We start from the raw sequence: 24468 nt of genomic DNA, 5'->3' as shown, positions 1-24468 counted from the left end.
CTTCTAAATCGGGTGGTGTGGGGGCCAGCGCAGAACGGTGGGTGGAAGTGAGAAATGAGAGTAGAATCATCCATGCTGCTGGGGCCCATCAACATTTGACTATTGCATTTATTGAATTATTTTTCATGCCAAATTAGAGTTCAGGGTAAGACTGTAACATATGAACCCCATAGTACCCTCACCCCTCAGTGGTCCAGCTCCCATACACGTGGCTGTTTGCACGCAAGCCTGGCACACACAGAGGGGAACACACAATGGAGGCGCCAGGCCCTCACCGACGGCAGTGAGTGCACAATCCAGAAGTCAGGACGTGACATGTTACTTCACTGACCTGTCGTTGACCTCCCAAGCCTGCCCAGCTTCTTCGTCTGAGTGAAGGGCGATCACAGCAGTCCTGACTCCCTCACGGAGTTATTTTAAGTTTTTTAAAAAGATTTTTTTCATTATTTTTTTAAAGATTTATTTATTTATACAAGCACTGGGTATAGTCAGAAGTGCTGGAGGGTGAGACAATTCACCAGAACCAGAGCGGGGAACAGAACAGGCAGACTGACAAAATACACTGCTGAGGGGAGCAGTGGGTGGCAGGAGAGGTCTGCGCACCATGTGGGACCCTCGCCCGGGGGCCGGGGATCGAACTGATGCTGCAGAGGCTGTGAGCAGCTTCGCAGCCCAGCACTCAACCGCTGAGCCTCCAGGGGAAGCCCCAAAGATCTATTTATTTATGTATACAACAACTGGGGTATAGGCCAGAGGTGCGGGCAAGGGGGTGTTGAGAGGATTCACCAGAAACAGAGTGGGGAACAGAACAGGCAGACTGACTGAAACACACTGCTTAGGGGAGTAACCCGTGAGTCAGGAGAGGTCTGCTATGCCATGTGGGTATCTCCCCAGCTGGGAATAGAACTCATGCTGCAGGTAACTTCATATTGCTGTGTCTTAACCACTTGCGCCACCAGAGAGGCCCCTCACAGGGTTATTTTAGAAGGCCACTCTGAACAGAGTAGGGATCACCACGCCTAGGAACATGGATTTAACGCTGGCTCAGCCACTCTTTAACTTTGCAATTATGGGCAGTGTCGTAAGTTCTCTGGACCTCAGTGCTAAGTCAGTACAATCTTAACTTTTTGTCCATCCAACACACCTGAGAGATGCAAGGTTCAGCACTGGTGAGTCAGAGGAGCATATCCAAGGGTGGGGGTTCTCCAGCTGAGCAGGAGTCAGAATCACCTGGGAGAGCTGGAAACCAAGATCCCTGGGCCTCATGCCGCGGGTGTCTGATTTAATGACAATATGCATTTCTAGCAAATTCCTCCAGGATACCCAGGCTGCTGTGCCCGGGAGCAAGCTTGGAGGGTGCTGGTGGGTGGTGGGCCAGGGGAAAACTACACACAGTATGTAGAACACCCAGCCGAATGTTCCATCCACAGCCCTGCCTTGTACACACCGCCTGGAATTGTCTGAATGACGTGTTTTCTCAGATGCCTTCCTTCTGAATATTAGTTCTCTTGATATTTAGCCAGAGGAAACAGGAGGTGACTTTTGGAGTAAGCAGTTCTCACCCGAGTAGCCCAAACAACATCCACAAATGGTCACTCTGCGGCATCAGCTTGAATCAGAGATGCTTATTCACACACGGCTGTGCACCAGAGGCCAGCGATGCCTGCGATGCCTTTTGGCTCTGTTCTCCTTTTAAAAAATACAGTGAGTAAGCTAATTTCATAGGAATGTTTCAGAAAGCAATTCCTGTAAACCCGGCACGGGTACGTGGAAATAGAGGAAGCAGAGCTGATTAGCACAGTCTTACTGAAACTTCATCGTGTCAAGTTCCCTCTAGATTAGGGACATTTGGACAAGGAGCCTCCTGCTTGTCCCTTATCACCCAGTTGTACGGTAAAGTTAATTTGCTCACATGGTATCTGCTTTTTCAGCCAGGGTGAGTACTTTTACGTGATTCTTTCACTGGAGCAGATGAGTAAGAGGGGGAGTTGGCATTAATTGCTTCATCGACTGTGTGTGAGTCATCTCCCGCTTGTCTTATTAATTCAACTGGAAGGAGGAGAAGCTTTATCTCTGGTTCCTGGGGCCAGCCTGGGCTTCAGTTAACTAGGGTACTCCCTCGGAGGGACCCATGAGCAGAGTTTCATTCACTCACTCAGGGAATGAATAGATTGTGAATCTCATTATCCTCACATATATAGAGTATAAAAATGGCAAACGCAGTACCTGCTGATGTTTGTATCAAAGATCAGACGCCATGGAAGGGCATTGTATTCAAAGTGTTGGATTAAAATTATAAAAAGGGGCCTCCCCTGGTGGCACAGTGGTTGAGCACTGGGCTGCGAACCTGCCTGCAGCCCCTGCAGCGCCGGTTCGACCCCCGGCCCCCAGCGAGGGTCCCACATGGCACAGCAGACCTCTTGTGCCGTGCCCGCTGCTCCCCTGAGCAGTTTACTTCGTCAGTCTGCCTGTTCTGTTCCCCGCTCTGGCTCTGGTGAATCCTCTCACCCTCCCGTGCTTCTGACTGTACCCAGTGCTTGTATAAATACATAAATAAATCTTAAAAAAAATTATTAAAAGGAAGGGGAGGTGTGGAATGTGTTCAGTTTCGTGCCTTTACCCAGTCCCCCTGACCTTGCCTTGCCTCCAGTTAGATGCACAGCGTGCTGAGGAAGAACAAGATGATTTCCAAGTAAAATTGCCTTCTGTTTTTTTTTCTTTTTTTTTAGCGGGGGGTAGAGGGGTTAGCACGGCAACTGGATGGTTATGAAATAGGCTTGATCTTATTTTCTGCTTTATACGTTCGGTTCACTCGTGTCTTCCTGTTTGGCTTGTATCTTCCTCTTCTGACTCAATCTTCTCTATTTTTCTTCTCACTCTAGCAGACCACTGTCCTTCCTCTGCCTCTTGTTTTCCTCACTGTCTTTTCTTTCACAGCCCTTTTTCACCGAAGCACATTTGTTCACTGCTCCTTTACAAATAATTCAGACCTTTCAAATGGAAAGTGCATCTTTCTCTTAACTAATATATTTATTTTTTACTTGGAAAGAATTTACCTTCAGTGAAATGAGTACATCTTTAATGTAGAGTTCAGTGAATGAATAACTGGATATATCCAGGTAACCAGTACCCTAGTCAAGATACAGGATGTTTCTACCACCCCAGGGACTTTACTCCTTCTTCATCTCAATTTTCATCCTCCACTCTTCAACCACTGCCCTGATTTCTTTTACCATAGATGAGTTTTGTTTATTTGTGTACTGCTACAAATGGACTCACTCAGTATGTCCTTTTTTTATGTCTACCCTTTTTTGTTCCATTTATTTTTGAGAATATATATATATATCATGCCCCTCTCCCCCATAGAAATTTTTTTTTAAGATTTATTTATTTATGCATACAAGAACTGGGGGGCAGAACAGGCAGATCTACTGAAATACTGCTGAGGGGAGCAGTGGGCAAGACAGGAGAGGTCTGCTGTGCCATGGGGGTAGCTCCCTGGCTGGCCGGGGGTCGAACTCATGCTGCAGTGGCTGCGGGTAGCTTCACAGTGCTGCATCTTAACCCCTTGCGCCCCCTAAACCCCCCCTGCTGTGGAATATAATATTGGTCAGTATTAATAACACATTATTTTTTAAAATGCTGACCAAATATTCTTCTGAATACACACACACACACACACACACACACACACACTACAGTCTATCTATTAATTTGTGCATGAACATTTGGGTTGCTGAGACCTTTTGACCCTTAAGACAGCCACTATAAACAATTGGGTTCATATATTTTCTTTGGACAGATTTTTTTTTTCTTGTTGCAGTGGAATTCCTGGACCTTATTAGAAACTGGCTGATTTCTAAAATAGTATTTTATGTTCCCTCCATGAGCACATGGAAATCCAGTCATTCTACATCCTCACCAACATTTAGTGTGCTCACATTTTTAAAATTTTAGCTATTCTTGTGGTTAAATGAAGTAGTATTTCTTGGTTTTAATTGCATTTCCTGATGACTAATGATGTTGAGTATCTTTTTTTATGTGTTTATTGACCATTTGTGTATTTTCTTTCGTGTGGTATCTAAGTCCTTTGTCTATAAAATGGAGCTGGTTGCCTTTTTTTGAGGTACACATGTTCTTTGTATCTTCTGGATGTGAGTCCTTTGTTAGATAGATGTGTTAAAAGACTTTTCCTGAGTGGTTTGGCTGACCTTTAAATTTTTTTAATTGTGTTTTTGGATAAGCAGTTTTTAACTTTAAGGAGTGCTATTTTATCCTTTTTTAAGGTAAATATTATTTTCTGTACCTTTGTAAAATTTTTGCCTACCCTCTGGTTACTAAGATGTTCTCGATTGTTTCTCCAAGCTTCTCCTAGAAGCTCTTTAGTTTTGCCTTAACATTGACATTGACATGTGTCCCATCTCAAATTAGTTTTAATATGGGTCTGAGGTATAGGGGTCAAGTTTCAGTTTTTCTTGTACAGTTATTGAAATATCTGAAACAACAGGTATTGAAGAGATTTTCTTTCGTCATTAAACCACTCTAGTGTTTTTGTCAAAAATCAGATAACTGTATTTGTTGTGTTTCAAGACTTTTATCCCATTGATCTCCATGCCTGTCCTATGTCAATACCATGCTGACTTGATCAAAATTGCTTTTGATTAGTTAGGTAACGAGAGTTCTCTAAGTTTGTTCTTTTTCAAGATGGTTTTGGGTATTCTTTAGAGCTCCATATAAACTTTAGACTTGAAATTAAAAAAAAAAATCTATCAGAAGATTGTTGGAATTGCATTAATTAATGGGAAATGAATTTAAGAAATAGTGACTTAGAACAAAATCAAGATTTTCATTCTAAGAACATAGCATGTATGTGCTTGGCCTTTCATTTATTAATTTCTGTCAGTGTTTCTCTGTTTTTGTGCAAAGGCATGTATTTTTTTTTGTAAAATGAAACTGTATTTTTGATACCATAATAAATTTAAATTTTTTGAATCTCAATTTCAAGTTCTTTAATTTTTAAGTAAGGAAATGCAAGTGATTTTTGTGTAATGACTGTATCTTGCAAACTGTTATACTCACTCATTGGCTAGGATAGATTACCAGGCCTTGTTCCCTTGCTTATGGGGAAAGCATTCACTCTTTCATCATTAAGTATGATGTTAGCTCCAAGTTTTCCATGATTATCCTTTATTGAAATGTGGACATTTCTTTCTACTCCTCATTTCCTGAGAGATACTAAGCTGTGAATTTTGTACTGCTCTTATTCTGCCTCTAATAAAATGTTGTGTAGTTTTTACCTCCTACCTGATAAATTACAGTGATGGATTTTTTAAATGTTAAACCAACCTTGCTTTCCTGGGATAAGACAAGTTGTCATGATGTATTATTCTTGTCATCTATTGCTGATTTTTTTTTTTTTGCTAATATTAAGGATTCTTCTAACTATGCCTATTGGAAATATTTGTCTATAATTTTTTCTATAATTTTTTCCTTTAATATTTATCTATAATTTTTCATATTTGGTATTGGCATTACGCTAGTCTCATGAATGTGTGGTGGAGTGCTTCTGTCTTCACTACGTCCTGAGAGAATTTGTGTAATTTTATTTCTTTTAAAAATAATTGGTGAATTTCAGTAGTGAAACCATTTGGGCCTGGAGTTTCTTTTATGCAAAGGTTCTGAAAGTATTTAAATTTAATTTTAAAAAGAATCATGCATTAAAATGTCCTTTATTTGGCATACAGTTCTGTGAGTTTTAACTCATTGTAAGTTGCATAACTACTTACCACAATTGGGTATGGAAAAATTGTACCACAGCTGGCCAAGGATTTTGATAATGAATTCAATTATTTTAACAGATATCAAACTATTTATATAGCTTGTTTAATCTTGGGCTATGTTCTGCATTGTTCAAGAAATTGTTCATTTCATTGTCAGATTTGTTGGCTTAAATTTGGTTGTAACATTTCCTTCTTAATCTTTTCATTGTCTGTAGAAGCTGTAGTTGTTCTACCCTTTCCTCTTCTGATAGTGATAATTTTGCCTTTTCTTCTTGTTTCTGTGACTCATCTTACAAGGACTTAGTGCATTTTATGAATCTTTGCAAAGAACTAAATATTATTTGTTTCATTGATTTCTGGTCTATATTATCTCCTCCTTTGTTCTTATTACTTTGGGTTTAACTTCCTTCCCTTTTTCTATATCATTGAAAATTTTCACCTTTTGTGTTTCTAGGTACACATGCTTTTAGGATTTTCATATCTTCCTAATGAACACCCTTCAGTTATTATGAAATGGCCCTTTAAGTCTGGTAATTCGAATTCCTTGCCTCCAACTCACTGATGGGCATACAACACAACAGCAGTAGGCAGCTCAGACATCAGCCACTGACTTGTGGTGAATCTTCATGTGTTAGCAGCAACACACCAGTTTTGATATGTAATACTCTTACTGCGACTTAGCTCAGTATTTTGTAATTTCCATCTCATTTCCTCCAGGGGTTATTTAATAGTAAGTATTTTCATTTCCAGAAATATGGGGGATTTTGAAACTTTTTTTTGTCTCCTTGATTGCTTATTACATTTTTGATGTATGTGATTCGTTCCACAGTTGTTGCTTTAAATCCCTGGAGGCCATTTTGAGTAGGTGCATATATGTTCATCATCGTCAAATCTTCTTTATTGATTGTTTCTGTGCAAGTCCAGAATGTCCCTCTATGTCATCTGTAATGCTTATATTCCATTTGTGTGATGTGCAAAGTGCAACTTGGGGTTTTCTTTTTTTAATCCTTTATTTTCAACTTTGATATATACTTTCATTTTAAACAAGTCACACTTTTTTCCTGTGTATTCTGTGTGTAGTTTAAGTTCAACACAAGTTTCTGTCATTTGATTCATGATTTTATATTTAATTAAATTTGTTCTAGTTATTTTATTAACACTTTGCTTTATTAATGTTTTCTATTTCTTTTTGCTTTTTAAAAAAATCCTTTTCTTTCCTTCCTTTGGGTAGATGAAAAAAAAAATTTATCCCTCCTGTCTCAGTCTGCTCTTTTCCCATCCTGAAACTTAATTTTTTTCCTCCAGGAGTTTTCCTCAATACTTTGTTAGTTAGTGGACTTAATGCTGAGATGCATCAAACCTCCAGTCCTGGGCAACTGCCCATCTTTGGAACCAGAAATGACACTTGTACTTTTACAAAGTTCATACTTCTCTGACAAAGTAGAGGATGTAATTGCTTTGGGGTGACATTGTAGACAGACAGATCATTTAGGGGTCCATTGTAGTGGTCTAGGATCCAAGTGAGGATAGCAGTCAGAGTGAAAAGACTGGGGAAATAATCAGTGAGTTTTAGTGTATTTATTTACATTTGATTTTGTGTGTGTGTGTGTGTGTGTGTGCGTGAGAGCGAGAGAGAGAGACAGACAGACAGACAGGCAGAGAGAATAGTGTGTGGAAAATATGTTAAATTTCTTTTTTTTTTTTATCATATTCTCTCCCCTTCTAAATTCCAGTTACACGAGTTCTCTAGAGATTTTTGTTGGCAGGTTTAAGGTAAAACATGTGAAGTAAACGGTGTATACCCTATTATAGAAGCAGTAATTTAAAAAAAAAATTGAATACTGACTTTCACATTTCTATCTCACGTGACTATATGGATGAGCATAGGTGGATTACAGGTGATCTGGAAGGAAGAAGTGGTTTTTTTTTTTTTCAAGTCTTTTTTTTTTTTTTTTTTGCAGTGTGGGGGAGGCAAAGGGAAATGTAATTATTTTATTTCTTGTTATTTTAAATTTGAATTGCCAATAGCAGATAATGGGGCATGTAAATCTAAAGCTGAGAGGGGAAAGGAATTTGAGCATATTTAGAGTAAGAGAGAGAGGTGATCCTTGAAAAACATTTATAGGTTAGATTTAAAGAAAGAAGTGTCCTGAGGGAAAGTTAGGAGACCTGGATTCTCATCCTAGTTCTGACATTTACCTGGTTTATTTAATCTTTTAAAAAGCTTTTAATTCATTTGTCTTTTGAGCTCACTTGGACCCATGTGCTGTGCTGGGTCCCCTCCCTGCTCACTTCCCTCCTCTTTTCTATTTTTCACTATTTTAACAACTGTTTCCTGCATTCTTTTTACATAGTGCATGTCAGCTTGTGTTCTCGGTACTGGGGTTAAAGTATCAGATAAGATGTGGCCATTGACTTTCAGTGATGAACCAGGCAACAAATCCAGCCATTACTGTGTTAAACATTATGATAATTGTAAGTTACAGAACCACAGAGAGGAAGCAGGTAACGCAGATGAACTGGGGAAAAGGTAGTGAGAAAAGGTTTTCCCAGCACATGTCCTTTATTTTTTTTTAATTTTTATATTTTTCATTTATGTACAATGTATGCATTTTCATCTTGGTTATTGTCCTCGTAAAATTCCCACTCCCCTTATTTTGACCCTAATTCCTCCTCCCTCTTCCCCCCATAGTGTGTCTCTGGTTTATAGTTGCCTGTTGATTTTGATTTTTACTTTATTATAATTAATCTTTTTCCTGATCCCTTATTTAGGTTTTCTAGATTCCTGCTATGAGTGAGACCATCCAGTATTTTTCTTTTTCTTTCTGGCTTATTTCGCTGAGCATGATCCCTTCTAGCGCCATCCATGTTGCTGCAAATGGCATGAGTTTATCCTTTTTGATTGCTGAGTAATATTCCATGGTATATGTGTACCACATCTTCTTGATCCAGTCATCTATTTTTGGGCATTTGGGTGGTTTCCAGAGTTTACCTGTTGTAAATAGCCAGCACATGTCCTTTAAACTAAATTTTCCAAATGAGGATTAGTTTAGACAAGAATGTGCAAAGAAAGACCGAGAACTTTTGAGTAGCATAAGGATGGGCCGAAGAAGCAAGAAGCAGTTTGGTTTGACCAAAGGGAGGTCTGACAGTATAGAGGGGACTGTCAGGAGGGCCTTTGAGAGTCTGGCTTTGGGATTGCATCTAAAATGTAACACAGACACATTGAAGGCCTTTCAGCAGGGATGTAAAAAATCAAATGTGTACCTTGAAAGCCCATTCATCTCACGCCATGGAGTTGTCTTGATAAGGGACCAGGTGGAAAGCAAGCAGAGCAGAGAGGAAACAGATCTAGAAATTCAGGTGACAGAGGAATGTTTACTCAACAATGTGGAGCACCTGCTCCATGCTAATCACTGGGCCTGTGCTGGGGTTCCTGCCTGAAGCTGGGCAAGAGGAGCCCTTTATTTTCAGAGAGCTTGAAGAGGCCATGGACAGGACAGAATGAAAAGGGGGGCAGCTTGGAGAGATGTTAATGAGGCAGGAACCAGAGGACTTTATGACTAATTAGATGTCAGAAGTGAGGGAGGGGGCTGGATTCTAGTTTGGGTAACTGGGTAGACGTGACCCCACTCACACTGATTGATGGGACCCCAGCAGAAGAACTGAGGGGGGCTTCCAGGTACAGATGTTCAGCGTGCACTTGGATGAAGACACCTAGGCCTCAGGAGGGGCCTTTGCAGCAACTTGCTCATTCCTAAATGAAAGAATTGAATGAGACACTTAAGTCACTCGATTTTATTCTGTTCTATGATTCAGTTTCAGTCTCTGCCTGTTACAGTTGCTTCACTGAAAACCAGACTTCCTTAGATATCTCCCCAGGAGCTCCTGTGAGGTCAGGCATTATGTAGGGTTAATGGTGAGAGGTGGATCTGGAAGCCAGTACCATTGGTCTCATCGCTCAGCACATTCTGCTTTCCCTACAGTCCCAGCATGAGTTTGCTGCCTGGGCTATGACAATTGTGTCATATTCATGTCTCACAAACGTAGACTGCAGAGCTACAGCGCTCCAGCTTGTGGGGATTTGACGAATACTGGGCCCAGTATCTGCATTTTACAGATGCGAATGGGGCTGTGGGGCTGCCAGAGTGCTTCAGGGCCCAGGGTCCACCTCTCTGTTCCTGGCCTCCCCTGCTATAGTTCACACTCAGTGCTTAGAGAGCCAGGCAGAACTGCTCTTAAGTATATATTTGCACAGAAGTTTGGAAATGACTAAGCTTGTGTGTGTAACTTGGAGACTTGTTGTAAAGCTTGTCGAGGAGAAGTGGATTACTTCAGCTCTGACGTGGGATGACTGTGTCCTCGGGTGTCACCCTTGATTCAAACAGCTTTCTACCTGTGCACCCTTTGGGGTGCCCTCAGAAGTCTCACCGTATGGAGTCATTTTATCCCAGGTATTGAATCACACTGCACTGCATCTTCAAAGACCGAGGAAAACTACTGAGTTGAGTGTGGGAAGCACTTCTCGCTGGTAAGAGTTTCAAGTGCTAGAGAAGAGATGTGTTGAAAGGACATTTACTTTCATCAGCTTAGAACATCTGTTTTTTATTCTTTAAAAAGAAGCAACACCTCAAATTATGGCAGTCCCTAGGCAAGTAAGCACTTGAGATTTTGATCTGTACAGATTCTTAGAGGGAGTGCCTTGCAGGAGCTTTTAGGAGTGATTTGTAGCACTTGACTGATTCTGTAGAATGACAGCCAATTTTGGGGGTTGGGGGGGTGGAGAGCTAAGAAACTGCTTGGCGGAACAGCAAATAAGCCATTTCTCTCCTAGCTGGGCAGAAGTGGAAACAGCTCAGCAGGCCTTCGATACCAAATTAAAGTAGATAGGAAATGAAAACTAAAATCCATGGTGTTTTTTTTTTTTTTTAACTCAGTGCCCAGTTTTCCTCTCTGTTTTATATAGATTTAGATTTTTTTTTTTTTTAAATTCTGGTAAAAGAAACATAGCACACAACTTGCATCTTTAATGTGAGATTTGATGCCATGCAAAGTACCACCCCACAATCCTGTAGTTATTTCTATTGCGGGCACAGCTCCCCAAATTGAGCCACTTGAAAAGAGGGGCGATTTCTCTCCTCACTCCACAAAATCCCTTCCAGCAAAATCTCAAGAGTTAGAATTAAGATGTTTTCTCCGGCGATCATGCTTCATACGATTTTTCTTGCAATCTAGTTGCGTGACTGTTCAAGGAGAATCTTAGAGTTGTAGGGGAATTCAGACTAGGTTTACTCACCCCCCTTTCTTTTTCGAGGAAGAAACCAACGGCTGAAAGGGACAATAGCTCGCTTAGCTGGGCAGTGGCTGGGCTGGGTGGGGAGGCCAGGTGTTCCATGCCCTGGGCTAGTCTGTTGTCAGTTTTAAAATGCATTATAAAAAATTCACCAGCAGTTTATTTTTAGGGTCATCTTCCCTTTTTTTTCTCTTTCCCTCTCTCTTTGTGCTGCTTCTGTGTCTGCATTTTTTTTTTTCTCTCCAAATGGCGTCTTCACACTGGAATTTATTTCACACAAGAAAATCACAACCTTCGTGCAATTCCCAGGATTTATCCCTTCTGACCTAGCTGCTGACTACTCCCCTCTTTCCCTGCTCAGATACTACTGTCTCGGGGCTATGGCTGTTTTCCCTACCGACCCCCCGTTTATTTTGCTGATTGTAGTAAAACCAAAGTTGAAGGTGATAGTCATCTTCCCAAGTTGGAGCTTCAGCCAGTTTCTTTTCCTTCTTGAGATCTGTTTTCTACTTGCAAAGCAGATGAAAACTAAGCAGAGCCTGACAGCTAAAAGCAGAATGTCTGCTCACTGCTTTACTCCCTAGGACTGCACCGCTGCTAGATCCCTTTTCAATCCTCCCAGCTTCTAAATTTCCACCAGCGAGCAGTTCTCACCTCCTCCGGCCACCTTGGAGGTCTGTGGGAGGCTGTTGGGGAAGCAGGAGGACTCTGAGCTGGGGTATATTGTTTGGGTCGGCCATGGCAACCGCAGCAGTAAAAGGAACCGGACTAGTTCTGTGCTGCTCTGTAAATAACCAGGATTCAGCCGTTATCTTGGGACTTTCGCTTGGCACCAGACAATCTGATCTCCTGGTAAGGTTAAACTTGACTCTCCTATCCTGCTCTTCTTTGATCACACTGTCAGCCTGCCAGTAGAAATGCGTAGGAAAGGATGTGCCGAGTCCAGAACCCAGCTAGATCTGCACCCAGTGGGAACAGAATAATAACCACAGTGTCAGAGCAGGGAGGGTTTTCTCCCTGGACCCCAGTTACAGGGAAGCACATTTGCAAATCCTCGCCAACACTCAGTCTTAAAGAGTTGAGCCCCTCCTGGGAAGAGCCTGTCCAAATTGCCAGCCCGACTGGCAGGGAGTAGCAGCCGTAATGGAAGTCCAGGCAGACCCCAGAATTTGTACAGTCAGGGAAGCTGAAAAGCATGCACCGCCTGCCCCATGTGTTTCATAAAAATGTAATTGAAGAGGAGAGTGAGAATACAGAGGAAGCCTCCATCGCCCTATAATAGCTTACTTTTTGACACAGAATAGCTTTTCTTTTCATTCAGCAGATCATCTGAGGTGTCATTCAGTTTATTTTAAGCAGTGTGTTTCATCCTGAGCAGATTAAGAATTTTATTTTTTAAACTCTGTGCTGTGTTGCTTCCTACGGGGAAATTTACTTTTTTTTTTTTTTTTTTAATGTTGATGAGCAAAATCTCTGCGGTCAATTACTGAATTTAGAATTTTTTTTTTTTCTTCTAAGGGGTAATGTTGATTCTTATTCAAAATCAGGCGAGTCTGACATTTCTTTTGGGGAAGTCTGAGGAAGCTGGTGAGGTCTTACGTGAATAAAAACAAGTGCCTCTTTTTCTTCTTATCGCTGCTGGGTATCTGGTTTGCTGGCTCAGGCAGTGTGGTCTGGCGCTCTCTGGAAGTCACATTGTGCTTCAGAGCTCTCTTTACTATGACCCACAAACAGTTTTCAGACTTCACTGTCAGGAACCAAAGGTAAAAAAAAAAAACAAAAAAAAAAAAAAAAAAAAAAAAACCACAAATAAACAAACAGTGAAACATTTCCACTTTTCTGACCAGCCCTCCCTGGGACACTTGGGATCTGGCTGTTTGCTCTCTCACCCCACCCTGCTCCACCCCTATCCTATGGGGTCCCTCACCCCTTTATTTCTATTTTTGTCATTTTAGTAGTAACTCACAGGGAAATAGTTACTCAATTTGTAAAGTGTTGGGTGGTGAGGTCACAGATGCTGAGATTAGCCTGTAATTTCTAACAGCTTCAGGCGGATGACAGCAAGATTTCGCTTGCTTCTTACTGAGCTGTTTCTGTGGGTCTTCTAGCGATCGATGCAGTTCAGTTGTGAGCAAGAGAGAAGTTTCTTTCTGCCGTGGAACTACTGAATCTGTCAGCATATCCAGATGAGCTTCATCTCGTACACTGTTCTTGTCTAGTGGTAACTGAACTTGGACAAAAGAAAGCAAAAGTGGAAGTTTTCTGGAAATGAAGAGCAGATGAGCATTTCTGGAAAAAGTTTGTGTTGCACTGAGTTAAATTCTTCTAAGTTCTTTTGGGTTATATTTTCTTGACAGATTTGAGCTTTTCTAAAAGCCTTTTAAAGCACAGCTTAGTTGAAAAAGTAGGTCATATTCAACACAGGGTGTTTTATCTTACTGAATTGGGAGGGCAGTCATAGAATTTTAGAGTTGATAGGGCATTAATCTCGCCTAATGTTCTAATTTTACAGATGAGAGCTCTGTGACATGGTGAGGTTAAATGACCAGTCCTACAACACAGCTTGTTTGTATGAGGGCTGAAAACCATCTCTCCAGAGATGCCTGGTTTAATGTTTTTTCTGCATTGGGCAGAGTTTTGTAGCACCAGCTCAGATTCCCTTATATTTCTGAGATTGTTTTAAAAATAGGTTTGCCCCGAACGTTTGTTATTTCAATTTAATTGTTTTCATACTTTGAGGACCACAAATCTTCCTAAACTAAGTATCATAGCCATATATATGGTTATGATACTGAGTTTAGGAAGATTTTTAGTATATATATATATATATATATATACACACACACACACACATACACAGAGGTATAAATATCTCTCTTTATAAATCTGTGTAATTTTTTCCCACATTATAACTATATACTTAACAGTAATTATGCTGAGCAGTTTATAGTGATTTCCAGTGTCCCAAAGCTATTTAGGTGACTTAATCCACTTTAGAAAAGGGTTTATTTGTTTAAGAAAAACCCAGTTTTGTGTTAAGTGTAGACGGAGAACAATGAAGGTGTTGGGCAGTAAGTGGGAGAGGTAGGGAGTGGCTAGTACCGTGGGCAGCTCAAACCATTTTTGTTCCAGCCTTCCCATACACTAATACAGTAAATATATCGGTGAAGTCCTTCTTCAGCAAGTCGCTAATGATTGAGTGATGTGTTTAGACTTGAATGCTCTAGGTGCTGCTCACGTAAATAAGGAACATTGTCAGTTTGCAATGTTTGTGAAAGTTAATCACAGAGAGGTGGAACTGTGCTTCTGGAAAGGGTGATTGAAATGGACAAATATTTTCTCCTGGGACCTTAGCAGTAAGAGAGCATTGTGAGTGAGCTGGGTGTGCAATCCCCCATAGGGATCTCGTTCAGTCTGTGGGCAGAGAGTCCCAGGACCTGCTGATTGTCTTCCTGGCGTTGTAGACTTACACTATGGCTATTTACTGGAGAGAACAATACCTATGACCCACTGGCTGGTAGAACTTGATTATTTATTTGTACTTAGGCAGTGTGAAGACACTGATTTGAAGTTGTTCAATCCATGCGTGGCTTTGTCTGAAGTGTTTAAGAAAATTCAGAAGGACAAAGTGTTTGTTCCCTTTGGGGAGACAGGTCGGTGGTTTATCTGGAGAGCAGCACGAGTGAATGAAAAACTTTTGCAGATTAAGCCCAGGATAGTTTTGTCTTTTTTATGAGAGATTTGGTGGTGATGAAGGTGGGGATAACTATGAGGGGGGAAAAAAAAACATAGAAAAAGAGAATCTAGGAATAGGAAAAATTTGGCTGAGCTCTTTTGATGAACCCTCACCCCTCACAAATATTTAAGTGCAAAGAAGCTTTAAGAAAAAAAGCTTTAAGGAGCTTTTAATACAAAAAAAAAGAACAAGAGAAGAGCTTTGAAGGAGATGAATAAACAGGAGTTTTCTAAATTGTATCTCAGTAACCAGAACTTGAAGAGAATGGAAGGCCTGCCTAGGGCCTTAGAGAAGCCTCAAGGAGGAAAAAGTAAACAGAAAATTTAAGAAGTAGATGTTCTAAGTTTGGTGACAGTTGATTTATTGAGAATTATTTTTTCCTTAATATTTGATAATGTGCTAATCATATGCTGAGGAATTTTCCTGATTTAGAATCTAAAGTAAACATATTCGATATACGTGTTGTTATCAACATTTTTGTAAAATGAATGTCAATAACACTGATATTTAGGTGTGTTACTCCTCTGGGGGGTGGGATTATGGAGCTAACTAAGTTCCAGTGCTGGGATTTTAGGGAGCAAAGGAACCTCACCAGAATCTCCCAAAAACTCTTATGGAAGTATCATCATGTCCATATAGCAAGGATTTTTTTTAAAGTTTAATATTTAATTGGATTCTGTTAGGTCATACATATGGTTGTGTGTTTTTTTTTTTTTTTAAAGATTTATTTATCTATCCACACAAGAACTGGGGTATAGGCCAGAGGTGTTGGGGGTTCGAGGACTCACCAGAGACAGAGCGGGGAGCAGAACAGGCAGACTGACTGAAATACACTGCTGAGGGGAGCAGTGGGCGAGACAGGAGTGGTCTGGGGTGCCATGTGGATCACCTGCCTGGCCAGGGGTCAAACTCATGTACATTGGCTGCGGATGGCTTCATAGTGCTGCATTTCAACCTCATGCACCATCAGGGAGGCCCTAGTGGTGTTTTTTAAATATTTTTTTATTATTTAGCCAAATTGTATGGATGTGTCATTCATTGACACAGTGCATCATTTGTGGGGTACAGTTTCACACATGCCTCACTTTTCAACCCTCCACAGGTTGAAAAGATATTTTAAAGAGAACTGTTGAGAAAGAGTGGCACTACACAAAGTCCCTAGTCTTTTCCTGTCTTAGCTCTTTGGGTTAAAATCTTCCTTTCTTTTGGAATTTGGAAGTGATGAAAACCCTGCATCCTCTGTCCCTGTGAGAGAAGATTCTAGACTCAGTCCACTGAAGCATTTAGGACAACTGGACATCTGGCCAGTAGGTCAGAAAATTAACTCATCTCTTTCCTCCACAAGAGCAAAGCTGCAAGGAATATTTACTTTTGTTCTTGCGTCCATAATTCACTAGTTAAGAATTAAATATTTGATTTTGTGTACTCCTGGAATTAACTGCTTTCATTGTAAATTTATTCCCGCCAAGTGCTGCCATTGTTGGAAGGCAAAAAAAAAAAAAAAAAAACAATGAAAAACAAAACAAAAACCTCTCAACCTTTTCAGGCAGAAATCATTGTGAAGTGCGGTATCAAGTTTTTTACCTTCCTAAATAAGATCTAGTATAACATAACTTCTTTTCTTGGAAATTTGTTGTCATTTCTCCAAAGTTATTACTCTGATGTCATTTGGTCTTGAGGCCCCAGAAGCTCAGAATTCTTTTTGAAGTCGTGCCCTCAGTGTTACTACTTTTCTTACTGCTCCTTTTATTTGCCTGTACCTGATTTGTTGTGAACCTCAGGGAAACCAGAAAATCAAGCTTATACAATCACTGGGGAGAGTTGCCTACCTTATTTCTAACCCCTTGCTCTCCTTACGTACACAGTTTGATCCAAGGCGATCATGGCCACCACATTCTGGGTGGTGGAGGTTGAGATTTGTGAGAAGTGTCCAGGGTTAAATAGGACATTAATGTGGAAAGTGAGGGTTGTGAGTATACATGGCAGTTTTTTATTTAGTAATAGTTCAAATGGATGTTGGATAACATGATAAAAATAGTCACTTCTCTGATTACACCATTCATGTTTCAAGATGAAACTACTCATAATATGTTTCACAGGACCTCAGCGCTTACACCAAGACAGAAGCGAGGCCTAGGTGTCTTTGGAAGCAATATCAGTCCCAGGCTGGGCCAGGGCTCTTGTCTGGCTGATATATCCAGGTACTTAGGTGGACATACCTGGAAAATGGAGACCTATGACTTTGAGAAATCTGTGATTTTTTTTTTTTTTTTTTGTCAGCTCCTGATAGCCTCCGAAGCAGAAGAGAGGTGGTATTCTGAATAGTATGATTTTACTAGCTTTGCCATTTCTGCTTCTAAGTCAGTTTCTTTCAGCTGAAGGAGGAGCAGCTGTGGGATTTTTATGTACAAACCAAAATACTTCCTTGGCTCATAGTCTAGGTAAGAAGACAGAGTGATAAATTATATCTTGGTTTTATTTTTTTGAAACATGTTTTTCCCCAAAAGTTGAAGCAATGATTTATAAATGGATTTCTTTTCAGAAAGATTATCAGTCTGACCTTTGGAACTCAGAATCTATTTCTCAGAGAAACAGTATGTTATAGTTGGGTCCTAAGAAAGTTCACAAATTTCATCATGTCTTAGCATCATGTCCATCGTGGTATCCATGGAAACCTGGTGCTCACGCCCCTTCAGCTGGTGTAGGAGGTTATGAAGAATAATCATGGTGGTTTAAACAAGGAAAAATGAGTAGACACAAGTCATTATTTAACCGATAAAATGAGTGAGTTTAGCCAAGGACCTGATGGGAAGTGAAAACGCATATTGAACTATTCCAGAGGCCTTACTGAGAACGAAGAACAAGGAGAGTTAAAGGTAAGGAGAGTTAGAGTTTTTCCACTTGAGGAAGAACATTCTAGCAATCAGGACTGCCTAAAAATAGAACAAGTTGATTGATGAGGTAATGAAACCCCTGTCACCCAAGATGTTCAAGCAGAGGTGGGAGGACCCCCTCATCAGGAATTCTCCAGAGGGGAGCCGTGTGGTGAATAGAGGGTTATAATAAACGGACCTCTTCTTTTTCTCCTAACACTGAAATGTAATACTTAAGAGTTACATTTGTGTTCTAAGTTTTAATTGGGAAAGATAGTAGATAACAGCCTTGGAATCATTTTAAAAAGGCAACCAAATAGCCATCCTTTAGAACCCACTGCTCCACTATTACTTTTTAGTTTACATATTGTGTTCCTCATTAGCATATGTAGATTTTCTTTAAAACCAGGGAAAATCTAACAAATAGAATGTTAATTTCCCATGCTGAAGAGTATCCTATTCGCTATTATCTGTTTTTTATACTTCTAAGTACTGATAATTATAAGATATCTAATAGTATTTCATTGTTGAAATCATATTTAAAATGTGGGAATCTTACATAGTTTAAATTTTTCACTTTTCCAAGATTTTGACTGCGTTTTATAGTACAGTCTGATAAAGGGTGACGGGGGAGTAGGACAGAGAAGAGAGGCTTCCAGACCGGCGAACCTGACTTACTAGGTCACCAATTTTCAAAGAATCTGAGTATAATTAAATACACTTTATAATAAACTAGGCTGAACATAATTTAATGTCTCCCTGAAGGTACTTCAGAGTCTTGGAGTGCTTTGGGGTCACGATGAACATCAATTACCTTCTCGCGGTGGGTGTGCAGGAGGAGGTTGTTAATAGAGTTCCGTTTGATCGAGTCCTGAATGACTGGACATTTGTTCTATTACTATAGGGAGTCCAGTGTCAAAAATGTGAGATCCGAAGCTCTATGTTAAATTCTCAGGCTGGAGAGAATTTAAAAAGATGACCTCTTTGGTTTGGAGAGAATGGAAGTTGATGGTAATAATTCACATGAACGTGGTGGCGCTTTTCAGTTTCCAAAATAGTGTCTCTTACCTTGTCATCCATTATTTTCTCATGACAATCCTGGGAAGGAAGCGTGGCAGATAGCATCCTGTTTTTACCGAGGAAGAAAATGGAGCTCAGAAAGTTGAACTGGTGTGAGTAAGATCATGCAGTACATAGGGAGCCAAGGCCACTTGACTCCAAGTTGAATGCTTTTTATAACATTTCAAAGGATACTGAACATTTGTATGCAGTAATCTTTTTGGTGCTTATTGTATTCTCTGTGCTGTATAGGCATCAATTCACTTAATCCTCCAACAGCCAATGAGTAGGTAGATAATGGTTCTTTGGGTACTAATAGAACTCCCATGTACAGACATGAGGACACTGAGGCACAGATAGGTTAAGTAGTGAGTGGCAGGGCTGAGATTTGAACCTACGAGCTTGGGCTCCAAAGCCCAGTTTCCCCAGGATGCCACATGCCTCAGTGTACCAATGAAGCCATCAGCACATCCGTGTCCATAGGTATCTTCTTGTCTACAAAGATGTCTGCCTGGGTGCTGGGACTGGTATTATTTTACTGAACTTTTGAACCTAGATTTCCTAACTTGAGATCTTGGGCCTCACTTTCATCTCTGAAATGAAAATACAGAACTTCTAGTCTCCTTGTAAGGAAATGAGGTACATACAAAGCACCTAACACAGTCACAGTGCATAGTCCATTGCCTTAATTTTTAAAGTTGTTGCTCTTTTTGTGACTGTTATTGTTGTTATGCACTAACAATGGCCAAGATCATACTAAAAATTTGAAGACTAAGCTATTTGTATTTATTCCTCATTGTGTGAATGAGTATGTGTGTGTTAATTGGATATAATTTTCTCGAGTCTTTAGAATAGGAAAATCTTACAATTTTATGCGTTAATATTATTATACCTGCCAATACTTAACTGATTTATAATTTTACTTCACCAAAGAGCTAGCAAGCTGCTTGAAAACCTACAGTAATCTTCCAAATTAATTGTCACATTGTTCATTTTTTACTATGATTTAGCTGCTAAGATAGGGGCTTGAGTTGAGAAGCGCAGAGAGGAATGTCGATTTCAAAGGTAGCAAACAGGTCAAATTATACAAACTATATGGAGTCTACCAGAAAATACACAGTGAGCACTTATTTTGTCTGGACACATCAGTGCCTGGAGCTTCCATTTATACTCTATTCTAACTATGATTACTTGTTTTTTGTTTATTCAGGGTGTCTTAGTCTATTTATTTAGCGCCTTATCACATGATTTTTGACGTGGTGCTTTAGGCTGTAAGCTCTTTATAACACAGGATCTGTGCTGGTCTCACCAATGGAACCTACTTAATAGCTGGAACTGATGGTGACTACTTAATAGGTACTTTATATATTCACCTTTTTATAAATATAAAAATATCGCTCTTTTAATTTTTTTTCAGTTTTAAATAGGTATGTTTTATTTTCCCTTACAGAAAGTGATAAACCTATACTGCTTATGTATTTCCAAACTATGCATATTTCTTCTCCATTCCTCATTGGACTATTCATCCTTTCAATACATTTTACAGAACATTCATTTTGTGTGGGATCCTCTCTAAATTGGGGGGAAGTAACAGTGGACAGGACAGAAACATTTCCTGTCTGCAAGGAGTTTTGCCACTATGCTTCGTGATGATCATGAGGACAGAAGCAAATTAGGATTTGGGGCTTGCTTCCCAAGGAATATTTCTCTGATGCCTACAATGGAATTTCCACCCCACACCTTCCTGATCTCACCAGAATACACAAAGCTGGCATCACCTTATTTCATCATGCATTTATTTATTTTTTAATTTTTTTTTCCTTTTCAAAGATTTATTTATTTATGCATACAAGAGCTGAGTTATAGGCCAGAGACACGGGGAGTGAGAGGATCCACCAGAGACAGAGTGGGGAGCAGAACAGGCAGATGGACTGAAATACACTGCTGAGGGGAGCAGCAGGCGAGACAGGAGAGGTCTGCTGTGCCATGTGGGTAGCTGCCTGGCGGGCTGGAGATCAAACTTTTGCTGCAGAAGCTGCAGATTGCTTCATAGTGCCATGTTTGTGCCATAAGGGAGGCCCTCATCATGCATTTAAATGTAATGAAAGGTACAAGTAGTACCTGGAAAACAGTAAAAGAGGTTGTCTTGACTCTGACTATTTCCCATCTCATCTTCCCTTTTTCCTTTGTCTCATTCTGCTTTGAGAGCTTAGTCATTATTTCCTCGTCCATTCCTAAAATGTAATCGGGTGACCTCAGGGCAGGAGGCCCCGGTTGTTTGGTCTGTGCCAGCAAGATTTATGAATGCGATTTGATGGGAAGAGTATTCTGTGCCCCTCTGAACAGTCAGGTCTTACTTTAGGCAGCCCTAACTAAATTTGTGTTGAGTTGAGTAACTGTCTGGGCAAGTTGCTCTCCTCTTGCTACCTCCATCTTGTCATTATTGTATAAGAAGTTGAAATAGAATGATTTTGAAAGGGCCCTGCCAGTGCTGCAATTCTGTGATTCATACGTTCCTGAAAAGTCGTGCTTTTTTTCAGTAAGTGAAATATATTTTCCAATGAGCCTGGAAATCTAATTTCCAATTATTCTCTCCCCTGGCTTATAACTTATCATCTGTGTGTTGTGGTTTTTAGCACCGTTGTTGCTCCAGGCCCATCAAGAGGTTAATTACCTGTGAAGAACGAGGACCTGCTGGAGAGCTGTAAAACCTTCAAGAGAACTTTGGAGTTAATCTCTTTGGTAATGTGAATAAATAAATGTCCTTCATGTGTCCAGTTTTCAAGTGGGGACATACAGTCCTAGACAATATGGCCTAGACAAAGTCAAGTGACTGATGGCCTTGAGGACTGGAGTACTACTGAAGACCATGATCAAGCTCCTTCCTAGTGTCCTCATCCTTCCAGAGATGATCCTATCAGAATATAGACAACCTTTAAAAAACAGCTGCATTCCGCCTTGCTTCCCTAGGAACCCAAACTATTTTTGTTCCTTGTGTCTCCTTTTCTTTGAGTGGGTAGAAACTCCAAAGGACGAAACAAATGAGGAATAGTAAAAAAAAATAATAAATTTCTGATAAAATGACTCTTCCCCACTCTTTTCTATCTGGAATAGCACACCTCCAGGCCCCAAGTGTGCTTTCTTATGTCTGAGCAGACCAAGCATGACAGTCCTATAACACTGCCTGACTCACTGGCTGTGTCCTGAAGGGAGAGCATTGTCTTGATTTGCTCTAAACTCAGCCCAACAGGAAATTCCTGCTGCATATAGGAAAGGTGATGTATTTAAACACACATACACACACACACATGGTCACCAAGCATGTCATTTTTATGTTTTCTTTTCAGTAAGCCAACCCGAGAAAGGAGAGCAGTGTCTAGCCACCTAGTTGGGGATCTCACTAGTGGGAATCTCGAGATATAAAGTTAATTTTATGAATTACTTTATTGGTAGTTTTAGACGGTAGCCTCATTTGTAATTGAGCAAGAGAAAAGCAGATTGGACATCACCAAGAAATTCTGTGGACAGTGCACATAGAGAGATTCTTTCTTTGCCTCATTACCCTCTTGAATTTACCATGTTGTATTGAGTCAGACTGACTGCCCTCCATCCACAGGGGGTTACAACTTGCCAAAAGTTTTTAAACTTTCACTGTTTACCAAGTACTTCATTAACCACTTGTGAAGTGAGCTGGTGCTCTATAAAGAGGGCCACAGTGAAAGAGTTTTGCTTCTTATCGAGATAGAGGTGTCAACCATGGAAGCCTTGAATGATGAACTCAGTTGATGTTCTAGTACCAACTTGGCTCTGGAATTGATCACACAACCTACCTCTATTTATTCTTTTTGTGGCTTCAGAGCTTGAATGATTTTTTTCATTTACTTGTACCAAGTGTATTTTCTCAAGTTAGAGGGAGGGATAAGACTCCCAAGAGATGCATGTGGCATTCATCCTTTTATTTTTATTTTTTAACAAGTAGCTTTTCCTGGTAAAGCTGCTAAATCATTTCTTCTATATTCATGGAAATTCTTCAGTATTGCTTTTGCCTGCTGTCTTCTGTTTTGCTACTTTTTACTTTAGGTAACCACTGCGATATTGTATATGCAAATCCTGAAGCTTGAAAATATATTTGAGAGTCAATGTTATTTGTTAAATTCTCAGCTCATAGTGATATGGGAACCAAGTGACACATAATCCACAAGAGGTCCCTGGATGAGCTGGCTGTTCATGGGAACGCTCAGACATTTGCTGATAGAAGCACGACAGTGTCAAAAGTGAAAGTACAGTTTCTTTAGGCCTTGTGTTTTATTTGGTAAGGAATTCTGTCAGGATTTTTTTTTTAGTCTCCTGGTTGCTATGGCAACACTGATTTTACAGAGCTTCGATGACCTCTACAAGTACCAAATAAAGTTAGATATGATGAAGGCATGAAAAGATCAAGGAAGCCACGTGTATTCTAAATACAAGTATATAGATTAAATTTGTATGCATCTTTGATCTCTGTCTTCATTCTTTGTGTGTGTGTGAGTGTGTGTGTGTGCATGTGTGTGTGTGCTTTTATTCCTGACCGCTTGGAGAAAATTGCTGATTCATAGTGTCATTGTCTTTTGTTTTCCCAGGGAAATTCTGGGCTTCTTTCTTTTTTTTTTTTAATTAATTATGTTCCATTATTTTACACCCTTGTTTGTTTGTTCACAATATCGAATTTCTCTGGAAATCCTCAGGTGTGGACTAGTCCTCCACCATAGTCCATTGTGCTCTCTTCCTCCTTTATTTTCTTCCCCTTCTCCCTGTTCTGCCTGCTCCCACTCCCCTCCTGGATGCCTCAGATCAATGGTCAGCTTTCAAGAGTCACTTTTAAAGTTTGGCTTTGTCTGATCTTTATTTGATTTCTCTATGTTCCACTTATACCTGGTACTATCTGATGTTTATTTTTTTCCTTCTGGCTCCCTTCACTGAGAATAATCCTTCCAGCTCCATCCATGTTGCACAAGTGGCCTGAGTTTATCTTTTTTGATTCCTGAGTAGTATTCCATTGTGTATGTGGATCATCTTCTTGATCCATTCATCTGTTTCAGGATGTTTAGTTTTTTTCCATATCTTGTTATTGTAAATAGTGCTGTGATAAGCATAGGAGTGTGGGTTTCCTTTCAAATTAGCGTTTTTATGTTTTTTGAGTAGATTCCTAGGAGTGGAATTGCTGGGTAATTCCACTGCTGGTAAATCCATTTTTAATGTCTTAAAGTATCCCCAACTGGGTCTATTTCTAAGTTTATTTTTCTGCAATTCCAAATTTAGTCTCTTGGTAAATCTTATTTTCTCCCATCCTTAGAGACACAACACACTTTGCTTTGTTTATGGTAATAAAATCAGGCTGGTCCAAAAGAATTAGAAGAAATGCTAGTAAATTCTTTGTTCTTTCGCACATGATTTCCCTCCGTTTGTTAATATATTGCATCTTTTAGAGTTTAGGTATATAATGTGATACTAGAAGTTTCTGAGGTTTTACTACTGTCTTGTCATCCCTGATGAGCTAGATAGACCCTTAAAGATATTTTATCACAAAGGTAGAAAGTTTAATTTTGGACAGGAAGAGCTTTTTCTGATATATCACCTAATGGTGCCATAGCAAGGTGCAGTCAATGAACACTTCTCATGTACTCACCAGCAGACAGCTTGGCTTCCTGGTTGTAATTACATGCCAATGGCTGGGTCGCTATTATTTTA

General features: G+C 40.1%; 1 protein-coding gene across 5 annotated transcripts in view; it reads left to right on the top strand.

The window, feature by feature from the left end:
* LOC129146368 (uncharacterized) overlaps nucleotides 1–24468 on the top strand; it is a 376663-nt gene that overhangs the window by 47110 nt on the left and 305085 nt on the right. The window contains exon 3 of one of the 5 annotated variants that reach the window (XR_008552995.1): nucleotides 21378–21483. The exons of the other annotated variants lie outside the window; for them this stretch is intronic. The gene's annotated coding sequence lies outside the window, so the exon portion shown is untranslated. The remainder of the gene's footprint in view (nucleotides 1–21377; nucleotides 21484–24468) is intronic. 5 annotated transcript variants of the gene reach the window in all.

The sequence above is a fragment of the Talpa occidentalis genome, unplaced genomic scaffold (genome assembly GCF_014898055.3).
Source record: "Talpa occidentalis isolate TD23 unplaced genomic scaffold, MPIMG_talOcc4v2.1 talOcc4.2, whole genome shotgun sequence".
Taxonomy (NCBI): Eukaryota; Metazoa; Chordata; class Mammalia; order Eulipotyphla; family Talpidae; genus Talpa; species Talpa occidentalis.
The sequence above is the reverse complement of the archived record's forward strand: the minus strand, read 5'-3'. Positions and strand labels throughout refer to the sequence as shown.